The sequence below is a fragment of the Uranotaenia lowii genome, chromosome 2 (genome assembly GCF_029784155.1).
Source record: "Uranotaenia lowii strain MFRU-FL chromosome 2, ASM2978415v1, whole genome shotgun sequence".
In the NCBI taxonomy this organism is placed as follows: Eukaryota; Metazoa; Arthropoda; class Insecta; order Diptera; family Culicidae; genus Uranotaenia; species Uranotaenia lowii.
Genome location: NC_073692.1, coordinates 167,366,558 through 167,389,181, shown reverse-complemented (window position 1 = coordinate 167,389,181; position 22,624 = coordinate 167,366,558). Strand labels below are relative to the sequence as shown.

The window sequence follows — 22,624 nt, the reverse complement described above, 5'->3', positions numbered from 1 at the left end:
CAGTTAAAACCTCGCGTGCACTCAAATAATGTGCCGTAGGTATCTTGTTCTTATGGTGTTTGTAATATTAATGAATTTTGTAAGTCAAGGGTATGTTCTTTTTGTTTATAGTAGTTAAGTTTTTTTTTTGTTTTAAATAATTGAAACAATAGGGGAGAATGAGGATACTTGATCCCTGGGGATACTTGATTCCTTAGCTATATCTCGAAACTGGAATGTCTTACAAAGATCAAATGTTCTAGAAAAATGTGCCAAAATGAGCAAAACAACAACGCTTATAGTTTAAAAAATTTCAACAAAATAATTGTTTGAGTGATTGAACTTTGTTTGAAAAATTTCACAAAATGTAACTTGAAGATCTTTTTGCATCACTTTAAAATGTTCCTAACATGGGAAAATTATGAAAAAAATATTTTTTCCAATGCATCAATCGTTCGAGCTTAAAATGAGCTTCATAATGCCATATTTTCAAAGCAATGGAAAACTCACAACTTTTTTCAGAAAAAGTTTTCTAAAATGTTGATTATGGGTACAATTGATCCCTAGAGTTGGGTTACAATTGATCCCCCTTCCAAACGGCATATTCTTCTTCTGAATTGATCGTTATGAATGCTGATTACGAAATTACTAATATTTATCCAAAAACTAATATTTATCAAACAATTGTCTGAAGAAAAGAGCAAAAAAAATTATTTTCTCTTAATTATAAAAAATAGCGCCTTTAAGTATGCAATGTTATTAGCGTTGAGACAAAGTTATAGAATTTTCTTCTTATGTCTGCTATAAATTGTGAAATGAGAACAAACATGACCAAAATAGTCAATTAACATTCTATCTTTGGGTTTTGTTTGATATTTATACAAGGATTAGGGCTTCCTGAATAAAAGATCATGTCTCCTTCAATAGGGGATCATGTCTCCCCTAACTTCAGAAAAATCGACATTTTTTTACTCCCACGAAAATGCTTCTAGTTCATCAACGGGTTCAAGTATCGTTCTAATTTTTGGAGCATAGAAACTTGAAGTTACAAGCTGTCAGAAAATGTCAAAGACGGCGAGTTGCTAAATTTTTCCAAAAAGATATGGTGAAAATAAGAAAAGGGGATCAAGTATCCTCACTTTCCCCTATTTGTAAAAAAAAAACTTTTTTCTGAACTCAGATTTGTTATTTATTTTGATAACTTTCAATATGTATTTCATGCTTGAATTTAACTCATGTTGAATTAAGCGTTATGTCCGTTCTGTATAGGTATAGTGTTATCATAAGGATCTACATGTGATCCGTTGATGTTCTAAACAATAAACCCCAATACGAGGTTTTGGGTGACATTTTTTGATAAATCAAAAAAACTGTTTCGATTTCTAACAATTTATGGAAAATAATTGCAGGTTAAACTTTTTAATATCGGGATTGACCACCACATCACAATCATCGCATCGAGAGCCGAACTGTAAAAATCATGAAACGCACTTGTTTTACTTTACTCTTGTGTGCGTATACGTACATACCTGTTTATATTTTTTTTTCGGGTGGTTTGTTTTCGGTTCCATGAGCTCCATCTACATAGGTGGTACTCATATCGCAATAAGTGCTACCAGATATGCTCGGGGTTTTTGTTTTGCCATTTGCTGTTACTTGCCAATGCCTGTGCTGAAAAGTCGTACCTTGGTAATGGTGATTTTTTTTAGCTTTTTGGATATTCGGTTAATTTATTTAACGATTTCAGTGCCAGCCATCGGTCGCACGCATGTGTGTAGGTGGGAAGTAATTACCGTTTTCAAGTGTAACGTGCGTAAAATGATAACGATAATAATAATGACCGAACGGTAGCCAAAATATATTTTTGGTTGGAATTTTTTCAAGCAATCGTGTTTACTAGAAGCTTGCAAAAAATAAATGTGTTTTGGTTCAATAAACCCAATGATAAAATTTCCTTCTCTTTTGATGTATACATTGAATTTTTTTTTTGCACCCTTATGAAGCCAACGTGTTTAATTTGATAAAACAAAATCTTTTTGGCAGAATATAACCAAATTGTCCGATTTACATGTCATCAATCAATCCACCGAAATCAAAGTTCGTAAATTGATACACTTACCCTATGCCCTGATCACATAGAATCGATCGTTGTTCGGCAACGCATTTTGTTTTCGGCGATTGCTACTGCATAATGCACGAAACTGCACGATCTGTCGGTATTGTTCTTCGGCCAGTGCCGGCCGATCGTTGTTAAAGGAGAGCAGAAGCCAAACAAAAACTACCGTTAACGAACGAAAACAATCTGCAGTTCTGCAGCAGCCAATGCTTTAGAATAGAACCAATGCAGCTTTGCATTGCTCACTCTTTACAGTTACGTTTGATCCGAGTTCACGTGAGAAGTTGTTCGATTTGAGTGTAGTTTTGAAGACAGTTTTAGTGTTTGCTGGTTTTTGAAGCTTATGATTAGTGATCTAGGTCGTTTCCTTAAAGTTGGACAAAGAGATTTAAGTGAAAGTGCCAATCATATTTATGGGAACTATCTTCAATGTCAGGTAACTACCCAATATGTTTATTTTTCAATAAATAAAAAAAAACTTGATTTATTGTTATAAGAAAATTGTGATTTTCTTGCCCACTTCGTTTTTGAATCCTCCAGCTTAGGGTTGTTTCAATCTCTTTTTAATAGAATATACATAAACCAATAAACGAATAAAGTTGCAAACACATATTAGCTAAGCTTGTTTGACTACTCATATCGACCTTAAACCGTTGAGTCGGAACGAATAAAGTTGCAAACACATATTGGTGAAAAAAATCGAAGAAAAATCATATGCTTTTTCTATTAATCTATGATTTTGTTCAAACCTCAAAAAGTGTTTTTCATTATATGTGAAATAAAAATTAAGTTGATTTGTGCCATAAAGTACAAATAATTATAACAAAAATCATCCACAAGTTTCACACAACTCCAACCATCCAAAGTGTAGAACAACTTTATGGTCAAGATCTTCACCTTGCACTTCCGGATCATATGTAGGGCATAAAAAAGATGTGTTTCTACAAGAAAAAAACTTAAAAACAGGTGCCACAATATCTGTGGCTTGAACCAGCATAGAGAGGCAGCTCATAAAAATGTAGGTATATAGACCAAATTTATGTTCCATTCTATGGTCCAGTAGTGGCGCGCGTTGACAGCGGTTGTTAAATTTTAGAAGGTTGAATGACAGCATTCATGTCTTCGTTTTCAATTCTTTCTTCTTTGTTTAGGTTGAAAAGTTTTCTCTTACGACTGAATTGCTTCAATCTTCACACAAGTTTTAAATTCTTATCGTTTTTATTTTCAGAAATTTAACTTAGGACTTTCAAACTTATTTCCTTAAGAATTTTGCTTCAAGAAAAATGGTTTCATTTTGAATTTCTTATTTAAAAATGAAGTATCTTAAGAAAATTATCTTCAAAATATTTTTAACTGATTTTTTTTGACATTTCAAGCATTTTCGGTTAAATACTTTGAAAATTATTCAGCTTTGCAAAAATGGTAAAAAATTTTACCCTTCAAATGTTTAGTTGATAGAAATTGCGCTCAAATACAGTCCATAGCAATAAGAGCCAAATAATAATCGTATATGTAAAAATGGAAGCGTTTTCTTTGTAACACCATCTCGTATGAATGGTCGGTCGTAATGAAGTTAAATTTGGTATCTGAGGGTTTTTCGGGTCAGAGATGGTTTGTGTAAAAGTTTCAAGAATCTCACTCTTTACGGAAAGGTGGTTCCCATACAAAATTATCTCTTTTCCACATCTTATATATAAAAATGAAGGCGTTTTCTTTGCAACACCATCACGTCGGAATTAAGTGAAATTTGGTATCCGAGGGTTTTCGGGCCAGAGAAGGTTTGTATAATAGCTTCGAGATTATTACTTTTATGGAAGGGGGGCTCCTATACAGAATCAACTAGAAACGGGACAAAACGCAAACAACTTGAAGACGATTTTCATGAAAACTGATTCACGAGCACGAAGAAGTTACAGAACTGTAAACATTTTCAAACGATTTATAAAATTAACAATTCTTGATAAAAAATAATTATTAGTCTTAAAAATCCCCTCGAGTTGACTTCGAAATTTTTATGCTTTTGATTCATCTTGGTTTGAATTATTTTTCCTTTATTTTTAAGCAAAATATGTAACATTGAACCGATATTTTTCAAAATAATAATATTTCTCTTATTTAATTCTGAACAAGAAAAAAATGAAAATTTCACATATGATGCGCATTCAATTTACAAAGTCGTAAGGTTTTGTTTGGATAAGCGCTTGAAAATTTATAATTTCTTCCATTCTAACTTAAATTAAATATTTTGATGTAAAATTTAATTTTATATGATTCCATAATATTCCATTTTTATTGATTTTTTTTTATCTATTCTTTTGCTTACCATATTGATATTCAGTTTGTTATGCTGTAAATATTACTGTTTTTTTTATTTGTTTATTTTTGACAAGGTTGATTTTTTTTTAAAAATCGTTTCAAAATTAATATAACACTTTTGTTATCTACATTGAGATCTGCAGCCCACTTCTTATTATTCTGATAGATGAGATAGTTTCTGGAAATTGTTTTGTTTTTGTACAGTACTCCTGAACCATATTATTTGAAGACTGTCACATGATGAAAAGAAAATGAAACTAAGACTCTCTAAAATTGGACATGCACATTTTATCCCTCATCTGTCTCAGAAAGTTTTACCTGTAACAGTTCCTGGAGTGTCAATTTAACACTCCTGGCTAAAACCAGCTGATCTCTTTTGTTTCCCAACAGACTTTTGCAAAACTTCCAGTTGTGAAAATCTCATAAAGTAACTCAAATATGTTTTCTAGACAAGCTACATCACTTTAGTTGTCCGTTAATCGAAGTCTATGGAAAAAAATCCAAAAAAACATGCTTCATCAAAAGACTGTAGATCAGCTACGGAATGTTAAAAATAAATCTTTTTGTGTCCAAGAAACTGGAGTAAGAAGCTATACGTTTCACATAAGTATATATATTTTTAAATTTGTTAAGATCATAACCACAAAAAAAAGTAAAAAAGTGTTGTTAAAACCTTACTTTTCAATCAATGAACCGTCAAAGTTGTTTAAGTCATACCAAAAAAATTTTGAAAAGAATATTGGAAAGTTTTCGTAATTTGGCACAATATAGAATCTTTAGATTGTCTAAATACTAAACACAGATTTTTTGACGAATTTATAAAAGTAGCAGTTTTTCGAACATTTTTCTATTTTCTAAGATTTTTTCTTACTTAAATTCAGCTTTGCAGTGGATTTTGAAAAATTGACGGAAGATTTCTGCAATAAATTTATCTCCACCAGAAAGGCAATTTCATTTCTATTCTAGTATATATAGTATACTCAAAATACAGCGAAAAGTTGAATTTAGGTGCAAGAAAATCTGAGAAATTGGAAAATGACAAAAGGTTTAAAAAACTCTGTGTTTCGTATTTTGATAATCTAGAGATGCGAAAATCTGCCAAATTACGTCAACTTTTCAATCCCCTTTAAAAAATTTATCTGGCGTGACTTTATCAATTTTAACGTTTCTTTGACTGAAAAGTTCGGTTGTAACACAACATTTTTTAACATTTTTGTTGGTTATGATCTTAAAAAAATTCAAAAGAATGTATGCTTGTGTGCAACGTATAGCTTAAAACTTCAGTTTTCTTGGAAACTAAGTAATTTTTTTTTGAGCATTCCGTAGCTGCTCTACAGTCTTTTTTTCGGATTTTTTAAGACTTTAAAAAACGGAAAACTGAAGTTTGGAGGTGAACAATATCAGAGAAGAATATTTTAGTTACGTTACGAGGTTTCCAAAACTATAAATTATGTTAAAATCCGTTGGAGAGAAACATAGTGGTTTTAAACAAGGAGTGTAAAATTGACATTCGAGGTCTGATGTGTGATTTTTTTTCCTGGGCGTCCTTAAAAAATGTAATTGTTCAAAACTAAAGATTTTAAGAATTCATTAAGGGTCCCCGAAGATTTTTTTTTTCAATTTTGATGCATGCGAATAAACTAACAAGCCACTGAACTTACAATAGTTTCATATTGAGTGTTAAGGGTAACAAATTCTGCTGTCTTTTCTAGATGAATATATTTGTATACAAAATAAAACCAGAGTTTCTATTTTGTAATTAAAAACATTTTTATTGAATTGTTTCTTTTACTTACTTAAAAGGCACTAATTTAAAATCTGGTATTAATATATACCTATTTAAACAAATAAACAAATGATAGACTTTTTTCGGCGAGTTTTAGAATGATTAAAACGTTTTTATCAGTTGTCCATGTGTTATCTAACAATAAAAATAAGGTATTTATTTCGAAATGCAGTCCGAAAAGTTGAAATTTTTTTAAGTAGTTTGAAAAATTAAATAGTGGATTTTCGAGGTATCATTTAAGAGAAAAACTTTTTGTAAATACTAAAATAAGCAAAGAAAAGGCTTTTTCTTTTCAATCACAAAATATTCAGAAATTAAAGTAAGAAAGAAATTAAGTTTGCAGTTCAAACCAGATTTGTTTATGGATAAAAATTTTAAATTTTAAGTTGGAACTATGATTCTCAATCATTTGCAATATATATAAAGTTAAACAACAAAAAATAAAATGAATTTATAGCTAAATTTTGGCTTGAAGATAAAGCACAAGTTCTTTAACAATGGTTAATTAATATTATAAGAATCCTGTAAATATTAAATAAATTATTATTTTTTTATATTTTTTTATTATACCAGTTTGTTTTTCAAAACTTAAAGTCTGCTTCATTTAATATTGGAACAAATTCTTTTGCTCATTGTGGCGCTCCTAGTGGACGGATTTGGAAACTTTTTTCACCCACGTGTCGGGAAATTCATTACCTTTCACCATGTATTTATGTCATAATACCAAACGATAGCATTTTGTAAACAACCGCCATGGAAGCCGAACGGAGAGATCAAATTGTGCACAGTTTTCTTGAAAATCCATTGTTGTCGGCATCGAAGCTAGCTAAACAGCTTAAAATGCCCAGAAATACCGTATGGCGTGTTATCAAGCAGTACAAGGAAACATTGACGACGGCTCGGAAGCCGCATTCGAAGCGTCGGAGTGGAACTGTCGACCGGAAACTGCGTGGGAAAGTCATCAAGGCCGTGAAGAGGAATCCCAATCTTTCAGACCGCGATTTGGCCAATAAGTTCCAGGCCGCTCACAGTACGGTGCGACGAATTCGTCTCCGGGAAGGAATAAGGTCATTCCGAGCCAGCGAACAGCCAAATCGGACGCTGAAGCAGAACAATGTGGCCAGAATCCGTGCTCGAAAGCTGTACGACCAAGTGCTGACCAAGTTCGACGGATGTAAAGTCTGCTTCATTTAATATTGGAACACAAACAATTGCGTGTAGTTCAGTCATTTATTAACGAATTCATAATTTGTTTTTCATACAAATGTAGCATTTTCTTTACTCTTTCATAAAAAAAATTAAAAAAATAATTCATTGCTGTTTCGAAGAAATTCTCGTACTCGTACTCGTAAGAAAACTGTGCACAATTTGATCTCTCCGTTCGGCTTCCATGGCGGTTGTTTACAAAATGCTATCGTTTGGTGTTATGACATAAATACATGGTGAAAGGTAATGAATTTCCCGACACGTGGGTGAAAAAAGTTTCCAAATCCGTCCACTAGGAGCGCCACAATGAGCAAAAGAATTTGTTCCAATATTAAATGAAGCAGACTTTACGTTGTTTGTTTATCAAATTTAAATTTTGTATCAAGATTTAATATAGACTTCGAGCTGAATCTGAATTTTTTATTTCAAAATTCAATTCTGAATCTGATAAAGAATTTTTGATCAAAGTTTCAGATAATAATATATTTTAATTATGAACCAAAAAGCAAAATTGATAGCTTAAGCTTCCCTCATAATTCTCTTAATTGACTTTTAAATTGTCGGCTTCTGATATTTTTAGGGAAGAATTATCCGAAAGGATGAAAATCCCAGAAAAAAAACTGGTATTTGTTTCTAATGTGAATCCTTTTTCCAGTTATTTATTCGAAATTCGATTTGTAAATCTGAATGAATCTTGCAAATGATGAATGAAACTGTTTCATATTTTTCAATTCTGATTCACTATTATGAATCTTTCTTGAGCTCCAATTCTGCAGAAAAATTAAAAGTTGTTTTTTTCTAATAGTTTTAATTTTATTTTTTTCTTTTCACATTCCGAAATGATGAGTTTTGAATAACGAAAATGCACCTAGTTGAGGTATGAAATGCAAAACCAAGATTCGAAATTTATTTATTATTTCCAAACTATATTTAAAAAAACAAAACACTTATTTTAAGTTTCCTAACAATTGTTTATGTTGATTTTGATGAAATTTGCTCAAAAAATTGATATGAAATATGCATAATTCATGAATATTCATAATAAATTTGTAATACATTCATTCATAATACATGAAAAAAATCAATTTTTTATTTGATTTTGAAACAAAGTGCAGTCAATCGACAACATCTGTACAGGTCTTATCTTATTGAAATTCGATATTCTGGAATAAATTCAAATCAACAAGTGAGAATTTTTTTTTCGTTTCGATTATAGTCGTTTTACCATCCTTATGGCATTCGCGACTCTATCAACGTTGCAGTTGGCGGATCGTTATTGAAAAACTTATCCTGTACAACTGTGTTCGATGTTTACTCTTGGGCTCGAACTCGCAGACATCGGCTCAGGAGACAACAGACTTGCCAACTGAGCTATATCACAAGCCCAACAAGTGAGAATCTGTTTGACAAACTTTACTAGAATTGTGGATCTGGCATAAGATTTCGAGGTTTTGGCTTTATTTCTGACTCGAGATTGTAACTCTTGAATTTTTTGAGTCGTTCATCAAAATTTCGTTAGGAATTGAAGTTCAAAGAAGAACATTTCACTTGGCATTTTAAAATCCTAGCTCCTAGAAATCCTAGAAATAAGCTCTTTTTCTTATAGAAATGTCTTAACCGCTTAAGATTTTATGTCATTGTAATTTCATAAAATGCGCTAAAGGGTATTGAAATTACTTGAAACCATGATGAGAAAATATTTAAAACCAAAATTATTCCCCCTTTCGACCCTATGAATATTTTGTCATTTCATAAATAATTGCTATATATCTATCTTGAATGTTTATCAATTTTAAAAAAAATATCATCAAATAAATTTGAATTTTAAATTCAGAATGCATTCAATAAATCGCAATATTTAAGATCGATGGACCCGAAACAATGAAATTTAAGATCGATGGATTCACCAGAGGTTTTCTATTTGAATAAGAATTTAGCTTTTTTAAATATTAATTGATCCAAATAGTAGTTTGCATGGAAGAGGGCTTGTAACTAATGTCACCTTCCTTAATCTTCATGAAACTTTTACAGTTTCTCAAAAATTTTGAATACTGAAATTTTTTGCTCAAATTAATTTTCCTGAAGTTATGGTTGATTTTTCTGCGTAATAAAGGTCATCTAACACATCACTCAGATGTCTCTGGTTAAATCTGACGGCAGATTTTAGCACCTGGGAAAAAAAATCACAAAAGATTATAATTCTTTCAGGCCACTGAACCTGCGGCTTCGAAGTTTTTGGGTTTTAGGTACAATTTTTCCCACTGTGTGATGGGTTATAACAAATATTCTGGTGCTCTGTCATTTTGTTTTTATTAATTACTATTTTTATGGGCTTTTTACATTCTATTCGCATGTTTTGTCCATTGATCCATTGGTATTCACAATCCATTGATTGTTTTTTATTTTTCTTGCAAAATGTTGATATAACTATTCCCTTATAGTTGAAACTATTTCTATGACATTTCAATTTAATACTAAATGGTATGAACCCCGGAAGAAACTGTATTGAAAAATTCATTCCGAAATTCAATATTTCTAAATTGACTTTACATTTGAAAAAAAAAAATTCAAACCTACTGAAGGGATTCAATTTTTTAACAAATGAGTCCCGCAAAGCCAAAAGGGTATAAATGCAAAAATAATCCATTTTTATTCAAAAACACCTAATTTTTCATATTTCAAGCTATAATTGGTAATTTTTTATGTGATTTGAAGAATATCATTTCATTATCACTTTCATGTTCGGAAGAAAAATACAGTTTTTTTAAATACATGGAAAATTGACAAGCACAACAACTTAAAAGCGTGTTTTCTCGAAATAAGCTCTGATGCACTTTATCCCTTTGCCTTCAAGGCACCATATTCGTACTAAAAAATTAAAACCCTTTCCGATGTTTTCCTCTTGAAAGGTTCTTTTCCTCACCAGGGGCTTAACAGGCTCCAACAATGTTGGCAAGAGCAGCCTATTTAAAATGTTAATTAATGTAGATCATATTAGAGATACGACTTTCTTCTATGTTTTTTTTTGTTCATTTAGACAGGGAACCGCACCAACAGATGCACTCTTTTCACCTTTTCCACTAGATTCAACGAGTTTGTTTCTTAAGCTGTGCACCCAGCTCGAATTTTTGGTCTATTCTTGTTTGCAACTAGTGTTCTACTTTTGGAGTAGTTGAAAATGTATATCAACGATCCTCTCACCTTGCGTTCGTGTGTTTTTTTTTCTTCCTTCTGGTCAATGAATTCAAAGCTTTCATTTTCGGCCTGGCTGCAGGTCATGCTCGAATTCATTTTTTGCTTGTTCTCGACCCTTTGTCTAGTTTTTTTTTCACTAGTGATCGTTCCGTTTGTAGGGGGCCACTGCACATTTTACTGGCTTTTAGGGAAACAAATAGTTGTAAAAATTGGTGTCACTTTTCCGTTCTTTTGGTTTTTGATTTAAAACAGACTTGGGCCGATTGAACGGGCTACAGCTGACCAGAAGTGTGATGAATTTTAACCAGTCCAATGATTTATTACCCGGAAGATAATAAAGCTATAAATAAATTAATGTTTTACTTTTATTTTCTCTCGTTTCAGGTATGGTAACCGATTGCAACATAAATCAGATGAGTAAATATATCTAATTGACTGTAGACTTCTTTTTATTTATGACTCATATTTTTTAAGGGGGGGGTAGGGTCTAACACTTTCAAAAAATCGATTTTTTTATTTTTTTATTTTCTTATTGTAAAACATTTCAAGAATGTTGTGTCAAATTTTCAAGTCAATTGAAGCAAAACTGTAGAAGTTATAGGCCTTTATCTCATCTTATCTAATACTGCAAGAAAGCAAGAGCAGAAACTTCAAACGCGTTTTTCTCGAAAGCCCATTTTTAAAGTCCGTGGACATCGTCATTTGAAAACTACTTATCCGATTCTTTTCAAATTTGGAACATATTTTCTACATATAAAATACCAGACCCCAACGTTTTTCTTTTTTGATTTTTATACTTTGGGGAGATTTTACAGGTGAAAAATGGCGGATTTTTTAATGAAAAATCGTAGTTTTTACTTCAAACAGCCACAAAAATTTCATAAAAATATTTTTAAGTTAAATAAAAACGTTGGGGTCCAGAAAAACATCTATTAAAAATATTTTGCTCTGATTTTTTGACTTCCGATGATTCTGTGCTGAGATACAGTGTCCACCGCAAATCCTGTTTTCTAAAAGGCATCCTCGAAAGTGCTCCGTCACCGGCTCATTTTTCAATATTTTTCTACGAAAAAATTACTAAATGTTCTTTTAACAATGCTTTGTATAATGCAAAAAATTTGAAAACATTTGTTTGAACGATAGCTCTAGAAAAAAATCGTGAAAATTGTGTTTTTTTTATACCCGTTAGACCCTACCCCCCCCTTAAAGGGATTCTAGTGTTTAATTTGAATAAAAAAATGCAATGGATATCGATTGGTCTTTTTAAAATAAATAAAAATAATTATCAAGATAGTGGAAAATTTTTCAGTTCTGTCTGTTGGCTATCAAATTCACAAAAATTTATAAGAAATTTTTGATACATTTTCTTACTATTCTGACAAATCGAAGTGCTAATTAGCTTGATAACTGAAGTGAGCATTAAAGATCTCCAATTTCTCAATCAAACGCAAGCAATTCACTTTGAACTTGGTTAATGTATGTGTTTGTTTAAAGAAAAATGCACATCATCCTAAAATACCTCCGTTGCGTCCAAAACAACCTTACATCAGAAAACTGCGGCCTTTTTCTAAGCATTCCTCGAACAATGGATTTTTTTTTTGTATCCATCATAGTTGTTGTTTCCTTCTCTTCAAGAGCTAACGGTGCATCGGATTTTTTCAACTTCACCCATCTTCTTCGCTTGAGGTGAAGTCAAATCTGCATGAAGCAATAACATGCAATCTCGTGGTGGCTTCCCCCGAAAATGAAGAAGGAATAACTAGTTGAACGAACCAACAACAAAAAATGAACTAACAAAATCTTTTAACTGAAACAGCAATCAACTTTCCTTGGTTGCACCCTCTCCGACTCTCGACTGCAGCACATTGATACTTACTCTTGTTCCCATTTTGCTATCCGCGCAGTTAAAACTCGAATGGCGCAACGCACCGTAACATAGAAGCGCGTGCCTTGAGTATGCATTCATATATTAGGGGTATTTAGGGGTAAAGGGCCATCCTTCAAGCTCCGAGTCGAGTATTTTTTGATTTTTTTGTATATTATGTTTTATATATTTGACGGGTTTTTTTTTACTGACGATTTAATCGATTTCTTTTTAATTGGAAACGCAGGTGGAAGATAATTTCCGCTTTTTATTAACAAGTGATTTTTGCTGAGCTTTGGAAACAACCAAGATAAGAACACTTGTTGACAAATCCAGGCTATTTTATCGAAAATCCTGGTCAAACAAGGGCATTTGATTTGATTTGAAACTGTCGACCAAAACTCCGGGCAAATTCCGGGCAAATTAGGTCAAAAGCCAGGAACTACTGTGCACAACTCAAGAAAATAAACTTGATTTTTTTTATTTTTATCAAATCTCATCAGCAGATTTTAAATTGATTTTTAGGCTGCCATATAACCTTTTGTGATTATTTTTATTAAACTTGCTTTTTATTGAATCTAAATTTACTACAAAATTTGTTTTTTTATTCGATTTGGCAAAAAAGTGAATCTGAGCTTTTTTCAACGAAAACCCGCCAAACCGGACCTTTTCCAAATTTTGTATTAAATATCCGGCGATACCGAATAAAATTGGGCAATCTGGCAAGCTTATCATAGAACCATTTATCGTACCTAAATGATTTCCCATGTCTTATTTGGTTCCTTCTGTTAGATCAATTCTTGGTTTATGCAAAACAATTGCATGAGAGCTTTCCTCTTCCCTAACTTTATCCCCAATTGAAGGAGAAATAAGTCTCAAATAAGCACCTTACCTTTTCTCGTATCCAAATTCTCTTCCATGCCAAATTTGGTTCCATTTTCTCGATAAGCTCTAAAGCTATGCGAAAAAATGTGCTTTCCTTTCTATCATCCCACTGCAGTGCACTGGAAGGAGGCAGCAGAAACATTACTCTTACTCAAATACCCTTCCAAGCTCAATTTGGTTCCATTCGCTGGATAATAAGGAGTCATGTAAAAATTATATGGGAAAATCCAGTCCCTTAAAAATTTTCCCTCTGGAAGTACAGAGAGTTCTAAAAATAATAAAGGTAGTATCATTTCTCTTATTCAAATTCCTTCCCATACCAAATTTGGTTCCATTTGCTTGATTAGTTCTCCAGTTCTGCTAAATATTGACAAAGAGCCCCCCCTCTTTCTATCTCCCCACTGGAAGAAGGGAGGGGTACCGAATATTTTTAGAACCATCTCTCATACCCTAGTTCCCAGTCAAATTTGGTTCCATTTTCTCGAATATATAGAAAGCCCCCACCCCCCCTCCTTTCCTGTATCCCCACTGAAAGAAGGTTGGGGTCTGATATAATCATAGAATCATTTCTCATATTCCAATACCCTCTCATGCCAAAATGGGTTCATTAGCTTCATAAGTTCTCGAAATATGTAAAAAATTGTAAGCTAGCTCCCCACCCTTTTCTACATCCCCACTGTAAGGGGAGAGGGTTACCAAATATTCATAGAAACATTCCTCGTACCAAAATAACCTCCCATGAAAAAATTGATTTAATTTGCTTGATCAGTTTTCGAGCTATGCAAACATTTTCTTTTTCTTTGAGAGACCCTCTCCCCCTTCCAGTGAGAGGGAGGGGTCCCAAACCATAAGAGAAACCTTAGCAGGCCTTAAAAGCATGAACCTGCCATCTTTCAAGGAAATCGGTTCAGTAGTTTCTGAGTCTATTGGCGATTTACAGCAAAACTTTTTGACATACAGTGCCAACTGATTTTCACTTACGGTACTAACAAAAGAGTGATGATAGCTGTTTTTTTTAACATGGCAGTGAATATTTTTTTTTTAAGTCTTTTACAGAACCTGATTGATTTCGGAAAATAAAACTGACTAAATAGAGTAAGAAAAATTTCATTTTCGTAGTTCAAATATTTTTTTCATTAGGAAATTTAATATTTAACACGAACAAAATCAATTTTGATTTTTTGCAATCAACAACAGGCTATTCCGTTAGAAATTATTTTGATAAATGTGCAAAACTTCGTTGGGGACCCGACGTTTTCACGCTAAAAGGGTCCAGTTTTGGAAGAAAAATTAGGCCAATAATATATACTTTTAGTCTATTCACCGGTTTTGATTCGGAGATTGGAAACCCTATCTTATGAAAAGTTTTCAACACTTTTTTTTAATGTTTCGAGAAAAATAGAGTTTTCGTCCACGGATGCTGCTCGAGTATGATGAAAACATAGAATAGAATGTTCAGAAAAAAAATTCAAGTTAATTGGAATAACGTGCGGCAACAAATTTCAATAAAACATTCCTGACGATGTCAACTTTGAGCATTTGTTTTCAATTCTTTGGATCAGTTAGACTTTGGAAGAGCAGACTTATTTTAGCGATCTGCGATGAGCAATCAAAAAAGGCAGTTAGTTTTTTGACCGAGCTAACTTCTTCTTGATATCTCTTCAAGTATCTAAATTATTTAGTTTCAAAAATTTATAAATTATCATAACCGATCAATGTTGGTAATGGTGAAAAATTTTACCTGCAAAGTAATCGTCATCTTCAAAATACTTGAAAATAATTAAGTATGAAAATAATTCAACAACTTCAACGTCAAATAACACACAAAATTATCAAAGCAACCGTTGTTCGTATTCGCACTATTGGTATCAATTTCAACATACTTGTTTTTATGAATAAAAAGATTCCCAATCGAGCATTCAATAGATGATTTTCTTCTCGAACAGAGTAAAATTAGAATAGCAGAGTTTAGGTTTAATTCAAATTCAAATCAATTTTTTTTCCGAATGGCAATGGCTAGATGCATGAATCTTGTTGCCCGAACTCTTAAGGGGGCGTTGCGAACATCGAAAGTCCGTATAGAAGAATTAATGTTCGCGGCAAAGCCCGAACATTCTCAAAGATGTTAAAAAAACTTATAAAATTAATAAGAAATTGTATTTCTTTAACTATTTTTCTACTTAGGAAGTGATTAATAAAGTGATTAATTTTTCTGATACTCTTCAAAATTGATCAGAATAAAAATATTAAACCGATGTTTTTTTTCAGGTAAGTTATTAATTACCAATTTAAAAAAAATGCTAAAAAATAAATTGAAGCTTTAAACTGGACAACAAATTTCAAATCAATATTTCCGAAACATCAGAAAACGAAAACGAATTAAAATTTCTTCAAATTCAAAAAGAAAAAACTTTATGCTCATAAGTGAGCATCTGATTGAGTAAAGCACACTTTCCGCATTGCCACAATTGGGTCGAATCATCGCCCGATGGTAATTCTCATAAAACGCTTCGTTGGCAAATTAAAGCCACAGTAACATCCTTGAATGCATAAGATGATTCCAAATCTCCACCCAAAACCACCAACCCCACGCTGCTGCTAGAAGTATTTCGCTTATACTTCCCCTTTCACCTTAAACGTCACAACAAGTCCATCAACAGCAGCAGCAGCAGCTTTTCCAGCAAGAAAACACATGGCGCCCTGGCATCTCATGCAGCTCATTTCGACTGCTTGCTTTTGTATCGCGTTGTATCCAGGACGACGCGACGTATGAATGTATGCTTCCGCATTGGGTCTCGTCCTTGAACCTCATTAAACATCAACAGAGAGGGAGGGAGCTTTTTTCCTCAACCGACATCGACCAAGACGACGATACGCGACCGCATTCGAAGGGATGGAAAGCCGAAGGAAAAAGAAGCGCCACCAAGTCCAAAACTTGGGTCGAACATACACACAAACACATTCATTGGTAGCAAAACAAGATCCGTGTATAATCCAGTTCAGTCAACATTCATGGGTGGTAGAAGGAAAAAAATACAATCTTCTGACACCCACCCCCCCCTTAAAGATTCTCGGCTTTTCCGTGAACCGTTTCCGTTTTTTTCCAACCCTCCCACACACCTTGTAACAAATTTGGCACATCACAGCATCAGGCAGGAGATCGACCGCCCGGTAGTAGCCGAAGCCGAAATATTGCATTATTATCCGTAATTTTCATCTAAATTTTCTCCAATTCTTTCCGGCTCATTTGTGCTCAATTTCTGGGCCTCCCCAATTTCTATGATTATATGCTCCCGGGGCGGCAAGTTTCTGGAGCAGGGGGTATCCAGTAAGGTACAATCTAACTGGGGTACTTTATGATTGCAAACCTAAACCAGAAGCTATGTGATGATAGTATTGCCTGTAAATTGCAATGTTTCTGAAAAGAATGCTTCAATTTCAGTTGAATTTTGCAGAATACCTCCATGCAACAACATATGAATAAGATTTACAACTTTAGTGAGGACAAATATATTGATAAATTCACTGTTGACGTGAAATTCTAGCCTCATCAACCGATCAAAAGATCTAAGATAGAAGTAATGAATTTCCACTGTGCTACTTTTCTCTCCAAGAGCATTACCGTAATACGGGGTAATATTGATCACTTTTATCTATATTTTTCGATATTTTTTTCTGATAATGGAAATGTGGCATGTTTCATATTTTTAAAATCAGTACTGGACTCCTATAAACGTAAAACATGGTTACAGAAATTTATCAGACTACTTTAAATTTGATTTAAAAATCGAGTGCGTGTCTGTTTTGAATCTGATGCTTTGGGGTAACATTGGTCAGTCTCTATTTTCGACGGTTTTTACGAGTTTTTTTTGATCATAAAGGATACAAAACACCTTCATAATATTTACAAATGCTAGGTAAAAAAATTTAACATTGCTTTTGAACGTTTTCTTTAGAAAACATTTATGATCGAAAAAATAACTATTATGGTGCATACATTTAGGGGCAAAAATTAAACTTATTATTAAATTGTTTGAGCTACAAAATACAAATGAAATTTTACCATCCCACATTCCTCTAGACCCTCCCACTTTTTCCATTTTAATTTTTTCTTCAAAGTTAATCAATTGATAGGGTTCCTATCCATTTTTCTAAAACGGGTTTACTCTTGGAAAATGTTCTTATTTTTTAAACATAGAAAATTTATCACTAAATGACTATAAAAATAGCACCTGAAATATTCATATACACAGGAAAAAGTTTTTCTTTTACTTTTAACATTCCGTTTGCAGGGCTAGAAGTTGGTCACTTTTTAGTAACTTTGTCACTTTTTTCAGACTGGTCACTCAGATGTTACTTATTTTGAAATTTGGTCACTAAAGTCACATTTTTCGATAATAACTTCACAACTGAGCTAATTTTTAAACATTTTTTCCAGTTATTTAAAATTTCATTTTATGTCACTCGTTTCAAGACACGTAGTAAGAATTATCAGATTTAACACTAGTTTGTCCGTATCGATTGTAGAAAATTCACACCATCGAAATTGGATAAATGACTCAGTTCCAGTAGAGAAGTTGATTGTTTTGCCTTGATATATGGCTAAAACTTGATCATTTTCTGGTTGGAAAAATTGAATTTATACAGAAATGGATGTGTTCTTGCGTAAACCTAGTGTAAATAATTGCTAAATACGAAGCACACCTGCGTAACGTCAATGCTGTGAACTTCGCAAAGCAACAAGCATTATGAAAAGTAATACTCATCACAATTAATTGCTAAACAGCTCCCAAAAATATGCATATGCCATATAGGGTAAATGTACCCGAACTTGGCCCCTAATGCATGGTTGACTATATTTCCCATGATTGTAGTCTCTCTGTAATATGTACCTTCAAAAGTCCTTCGACAAATATGATTGCTTACTAGCCTGAAATGTAGTAAAAATATGTCCTTGCTTTAAAGCGGTGGATAATTTGATATAAACCTGATTAAACTATTGATTGAAATGCTCTTTATTGTGGCCCCCGTTCCGAATTGTGGCCCTTTATGAGTCCCTTAAATTGGCCGCCTCTAGAAGAAATTTGCCTCACTAATACAACAACAGCTCCCACGAATTCGTTGATAATATCCTGGAAGGAAGCACAACAATGTTCTGTGTTGTTTTCAAAAAGTCGAAAGTACGAAATGTCAACCCTTTTTTAGAATTGATATTTGCGTGCAGAATTATAATCTTACGTAAAAAAGTTTCATTTGTTTGTTTCAGTTTTTGGTGTGTTTAAAATTTCTATTATCAGAATGACAATCTAGAACAAATAGGTTCCATAATATTGCATTGGTTAACATAAATATGTTTATTAACCGAGCAAACAAATCGTTTGTTCAATTTTTTAAAATGAAATCATGATAGATCTGTTTCCATTGAAGTTAACATACGATAGTGAATGTTCATATTTTTTTATTCCAATCCCATAAAAGGAGGAGAGACATTTTAAAAACCATTATGGCCGAGGCAAGAAGCAAGCTAAAGCTAAAACTCAAGTAAGCGAACGATTCTTTGAATCATACCTACATATTTAAAATGTCGCCCTTAGGAATTTCTAGCAATCGTTTGCGTACACCCGGATAGCAAAACAAGACAAACTATCGCTCACTCCAGCCAGCCTGATAGAAATAGATTGCATCTCACTCGTTCGTTTGGGGACTATAGCCAATGAAAGCGAACAACAAATTTACAAGCTGGGTGAAATTCAAGCTGCATCCCACTCGCACTCATGCAAAATCATCATCCAAACTCGGCAGCGCTTCCTTCGCATATTCCTTTCCTACGGAAAACAAACGTCGTCACCTCTGCTGATGCACAGTGATCCATAATATAAAACAAACTTGGTCAAAATATTATTTTTGATTTCACATGAAATTGAAAACAATAAAATTTAGCTCTTAATAACATAATTTTCCAACATTGTAATGCAACTACATTTTTTTAATAAACATAATATTAAGAATGTCATAATTTGAACTTTGTAATCATTCCTTTCAAAGCGACACATAAACAGCAAATGTTCATCTCCAGCACAAATAAAATGAAATCAAAATACGTTGGACCTTATTTCTGTCGTGACGGCACTTGCTCAAATTGAAGAGCAAAGCGATTTGCGTGCGTCGTCAATAAGAATCTCCTATAAACTGAAGATCAAGGGTTTGCCGATCTATTTTCGTTACGTGAGAGATTTATCGTTTTTCTGACGTTTACCTTTTCTCTCTCAAACTCTAACGCTCTTTTTTCTACCGTTTTTACACGCTTATCAGAGATATTGTTATTAAACAATGTTTCAATCTGAATCACATGCATATATTTTAATTATTAAAATTGTCCATTTCATAACGATTATAATTAACTCACTACCGATACTATACACTACAATTTCCATTTGTAGATTTCTTTTATGGGTATGGATAAAGTTACTTCAACGTTGAGATCCAAGATATCGATTCGGATTCGAATCCTGTTGATTTCGTGCCCCTAAGTTGAGAGGAATTTACCAAAAAAAAAAGGCAGCTAAACTTTTAGTATTATAATTCCAACTAAGATGCCAAATACGCTTGTGAGATAAATAAATTGATTAGAGTCCAAAATACATTTATGGTATTTTTAAGTTATTTCAATTCAATCATTCTTTTTACTTTCGACCGGTTTTAAATTTCCAGACCACTGTGCACTAACAACCGACGATTCGGCTGCCGGCTGCCGGCTACCGTCTGCCTGCTGATTTCGTTCTCACACATACATACAAACCTCAATTAGTGGAATTTCATGCCAAGATTAGGCGAAAAAAATGTTTATATTTTCTTCAATTTTAGATCAAATATGTACGTTGTTTGAAGTAGGTTATAATTTTATATTTTTTTGCCACGTTTTGCTGTAACCAACGGTATTTTTTAGTGATTTTTTCATAGAGAAGTGTGTTTTTTAAATCGATCCGAAGGTGGCAGATGCACTAGCAAGGTAGGTTCATTTCAGATTTTTTCCGATAATCGTAATTTTACTTCCAGTTCGTCATGTGAAAAAAAATTATTACTCAGTTATTTGGATTCAATTGCGGACAAATGCTATGCAGAATGTAGACAAATGCGATTTTCTTTAATGTTTGATTTATTTTATATTTTTAGGCATATGTTTGACATACAAATTACCAAAATGCATTTTGGCATGCCAAGATAAGGAGCATGCCAAGTTAAGGCTCACTCACCCTACTATATCATGATGAAAGCGAGTGCTGTATCGGAAAATTGCAAAAAGTAATAGAACATTTAAAAATGGCATGGCAGGTAACATTTGTCATGCTAATTAAGTTTTTGGTTGAATTCAATGTGAGGTGAACTTGTGAAAAGTGACTCAATCGAATCGAAGAAATCTAGTTATTACTTCAAAATTAGCATATTTATAGACATTATCCTTAAAGATATAGCTTGGTATTTGTTGATGATTTCTAAATCTCTTTCAGTTGTATATCCACCTTTTTGCTGGTTAGCTCATGAACTTTCTACAGTATTCTGAGGAACTTCTGAGATTTTTCCAAAAAAAAAAAATTAGGCGCTTTTGTAAAAGTTTCCGAGGCATTTTAAAACTTAATGAAACCTTTTAATTTTGTTTATGATTGTTTTAAAATTCTGCTTGATGTTTTATTATTATAAGCAAATGTTCTTTGAGTTACTTTTGAATTAACAAAAATATATTCTACGTAGAAGTTTATTCTAGTGAAATTTCTGTGTGATTACCTTGAATCTTTTGTTATTTTTTTTCTAAGTTTCTGAATGTCTTTTGTCAATATTCGGTCAAAGCTATTTTCAATCTTGTATCAAAGTGTTGTCACTTTTTTATAATGATTTGCCAATTGATTTGTCACGACTTTCTTTTTTTCCAGGCCTTTACCACGACTTTCTTTATTTATGTCATTTTTTCAAAATTGTGCCAAACTTAATCTCGAGTGCATTCTTTAAAGTTTTCGTCAAAAAGTGCTAGTTTCTAATTTCAGTACAGTTGTAGAATTTCAAATTTAAATTGAGTCTTCTTTAACTCTGTTAGTGGCATTGAAAAAAAAAAATCTGATTTTGGTGTAGGGTGAACTTGGAAAAGGTTTGTTCTTTTTTCAAAGAAAATGGACCAATTTGAATTATCAGGCTCAGCTGTCGTAGCATTTAGGGTACGATCTTTCAGTACTCTCCCACTGATGTTTCAGAACTTTAGAATTCTGTAGTCGCTATTCCTAAATCATCAAAATTCTTTTAAGAAAAATGTTCCTTTTTGTCCAACATATGCCTTTCTATTAGTGAGGCCAAGAGCCTTTTCAAAAACTTATTTTCAACAACCCAATTTTCTTGGAATCGTTCTATAGGTTTTTTTTAAATCACTGTTGAGTTACTTATCGACTTGATTTGGTCACTATTTTTTTTTGTGATGGTCCCTTAGGCCCATTTGGGTCCTTCCTCCACCTAATACGCTTCTTTAGAAGTGGGAGGGACATATTATCCTAAGGATAATTTTATTTTACTTTAAATTTTCTTATTCTGTACGACTTATTTAGTCTTACTCCCGCGTATGTCCATCACCGTACAATTTAACATCTGATTCTTCGTCAGATTCCATCACTTTCATCGTATGATCCTTGTCAGGATTGGTCATATTTTCAAACAGTCCGTTTGATGTATTGCATTGCCATTTTCTTGAATGTGTTTATGTTCACAATATCTTTGATGCTCGACGGTAGGTTGTTGAACATTTTCAATCCATTGTAGAAAATTGAGCGTTTGCTCATCTCTTTTCTGATATTTGGCAGTCTGAAGTCTTGTGCTCTTCTAGTGTTGTATCTGTGAATGTCGATTCCGTATTGCAGGCCGTCCGTTAAATAATTTGGTAACATACCATTTTTCATCTTATATATAAACATTAAGCTGTTTTATGCAATTCTCTGTTTCACTGACAACCATTGAAGAATATCGAGCATTTAAACACTAGGGGTGTATCGATTGCATCGTATCACTACTCGCATAATTTTGTATTTTTTGCAGTCGATTTGTTTGTGTGTCAGATGAATGAAGCAATATTGTAGAGCAATAATCGCAGTGTGGCATGATCACGGATTTAACATAAATTACTTGTGACCAGAAAGTCATATAGCGACTAATTCGGCAAAGTATCCCATATTTTATGGCGATTTTCTTGATTGTATAGTCAATATGTGCTATGAAATTCAGCTTCTCATCAACTTGTATT

General features: G+C 32.9%; 1 protein-coding gene across 4 annotated transcripts in view; it reads left to right on the top strand.

Annotated features, from left to right (window-relative positions):
• Positions 1-22,624, top strand: part of LOC129740916 (zinc finger protein chinmo) — a 253,354-nt gene that overhangs the window by 37,998 nt on the left and 192,732 nt on the right. For 2 of the 4 annotated variants that reach the window (XR_008736387.1, XM_055732563.1), the window contains exon 1: positions 2,190-2,531. The exons of 1 other annotated variant lie outside the window; for it this stretch is intronic. The gene's annotated coding sequence lies outside the window, so the exon portion shown is untranslated. Of the gene's footprint in view, positions 1-2,189; positions 2,532-22,624 lie in introns of those variants that run through there. One more of the 4 variants, XM_055732565.1, reaches the window with a different exon arrangement.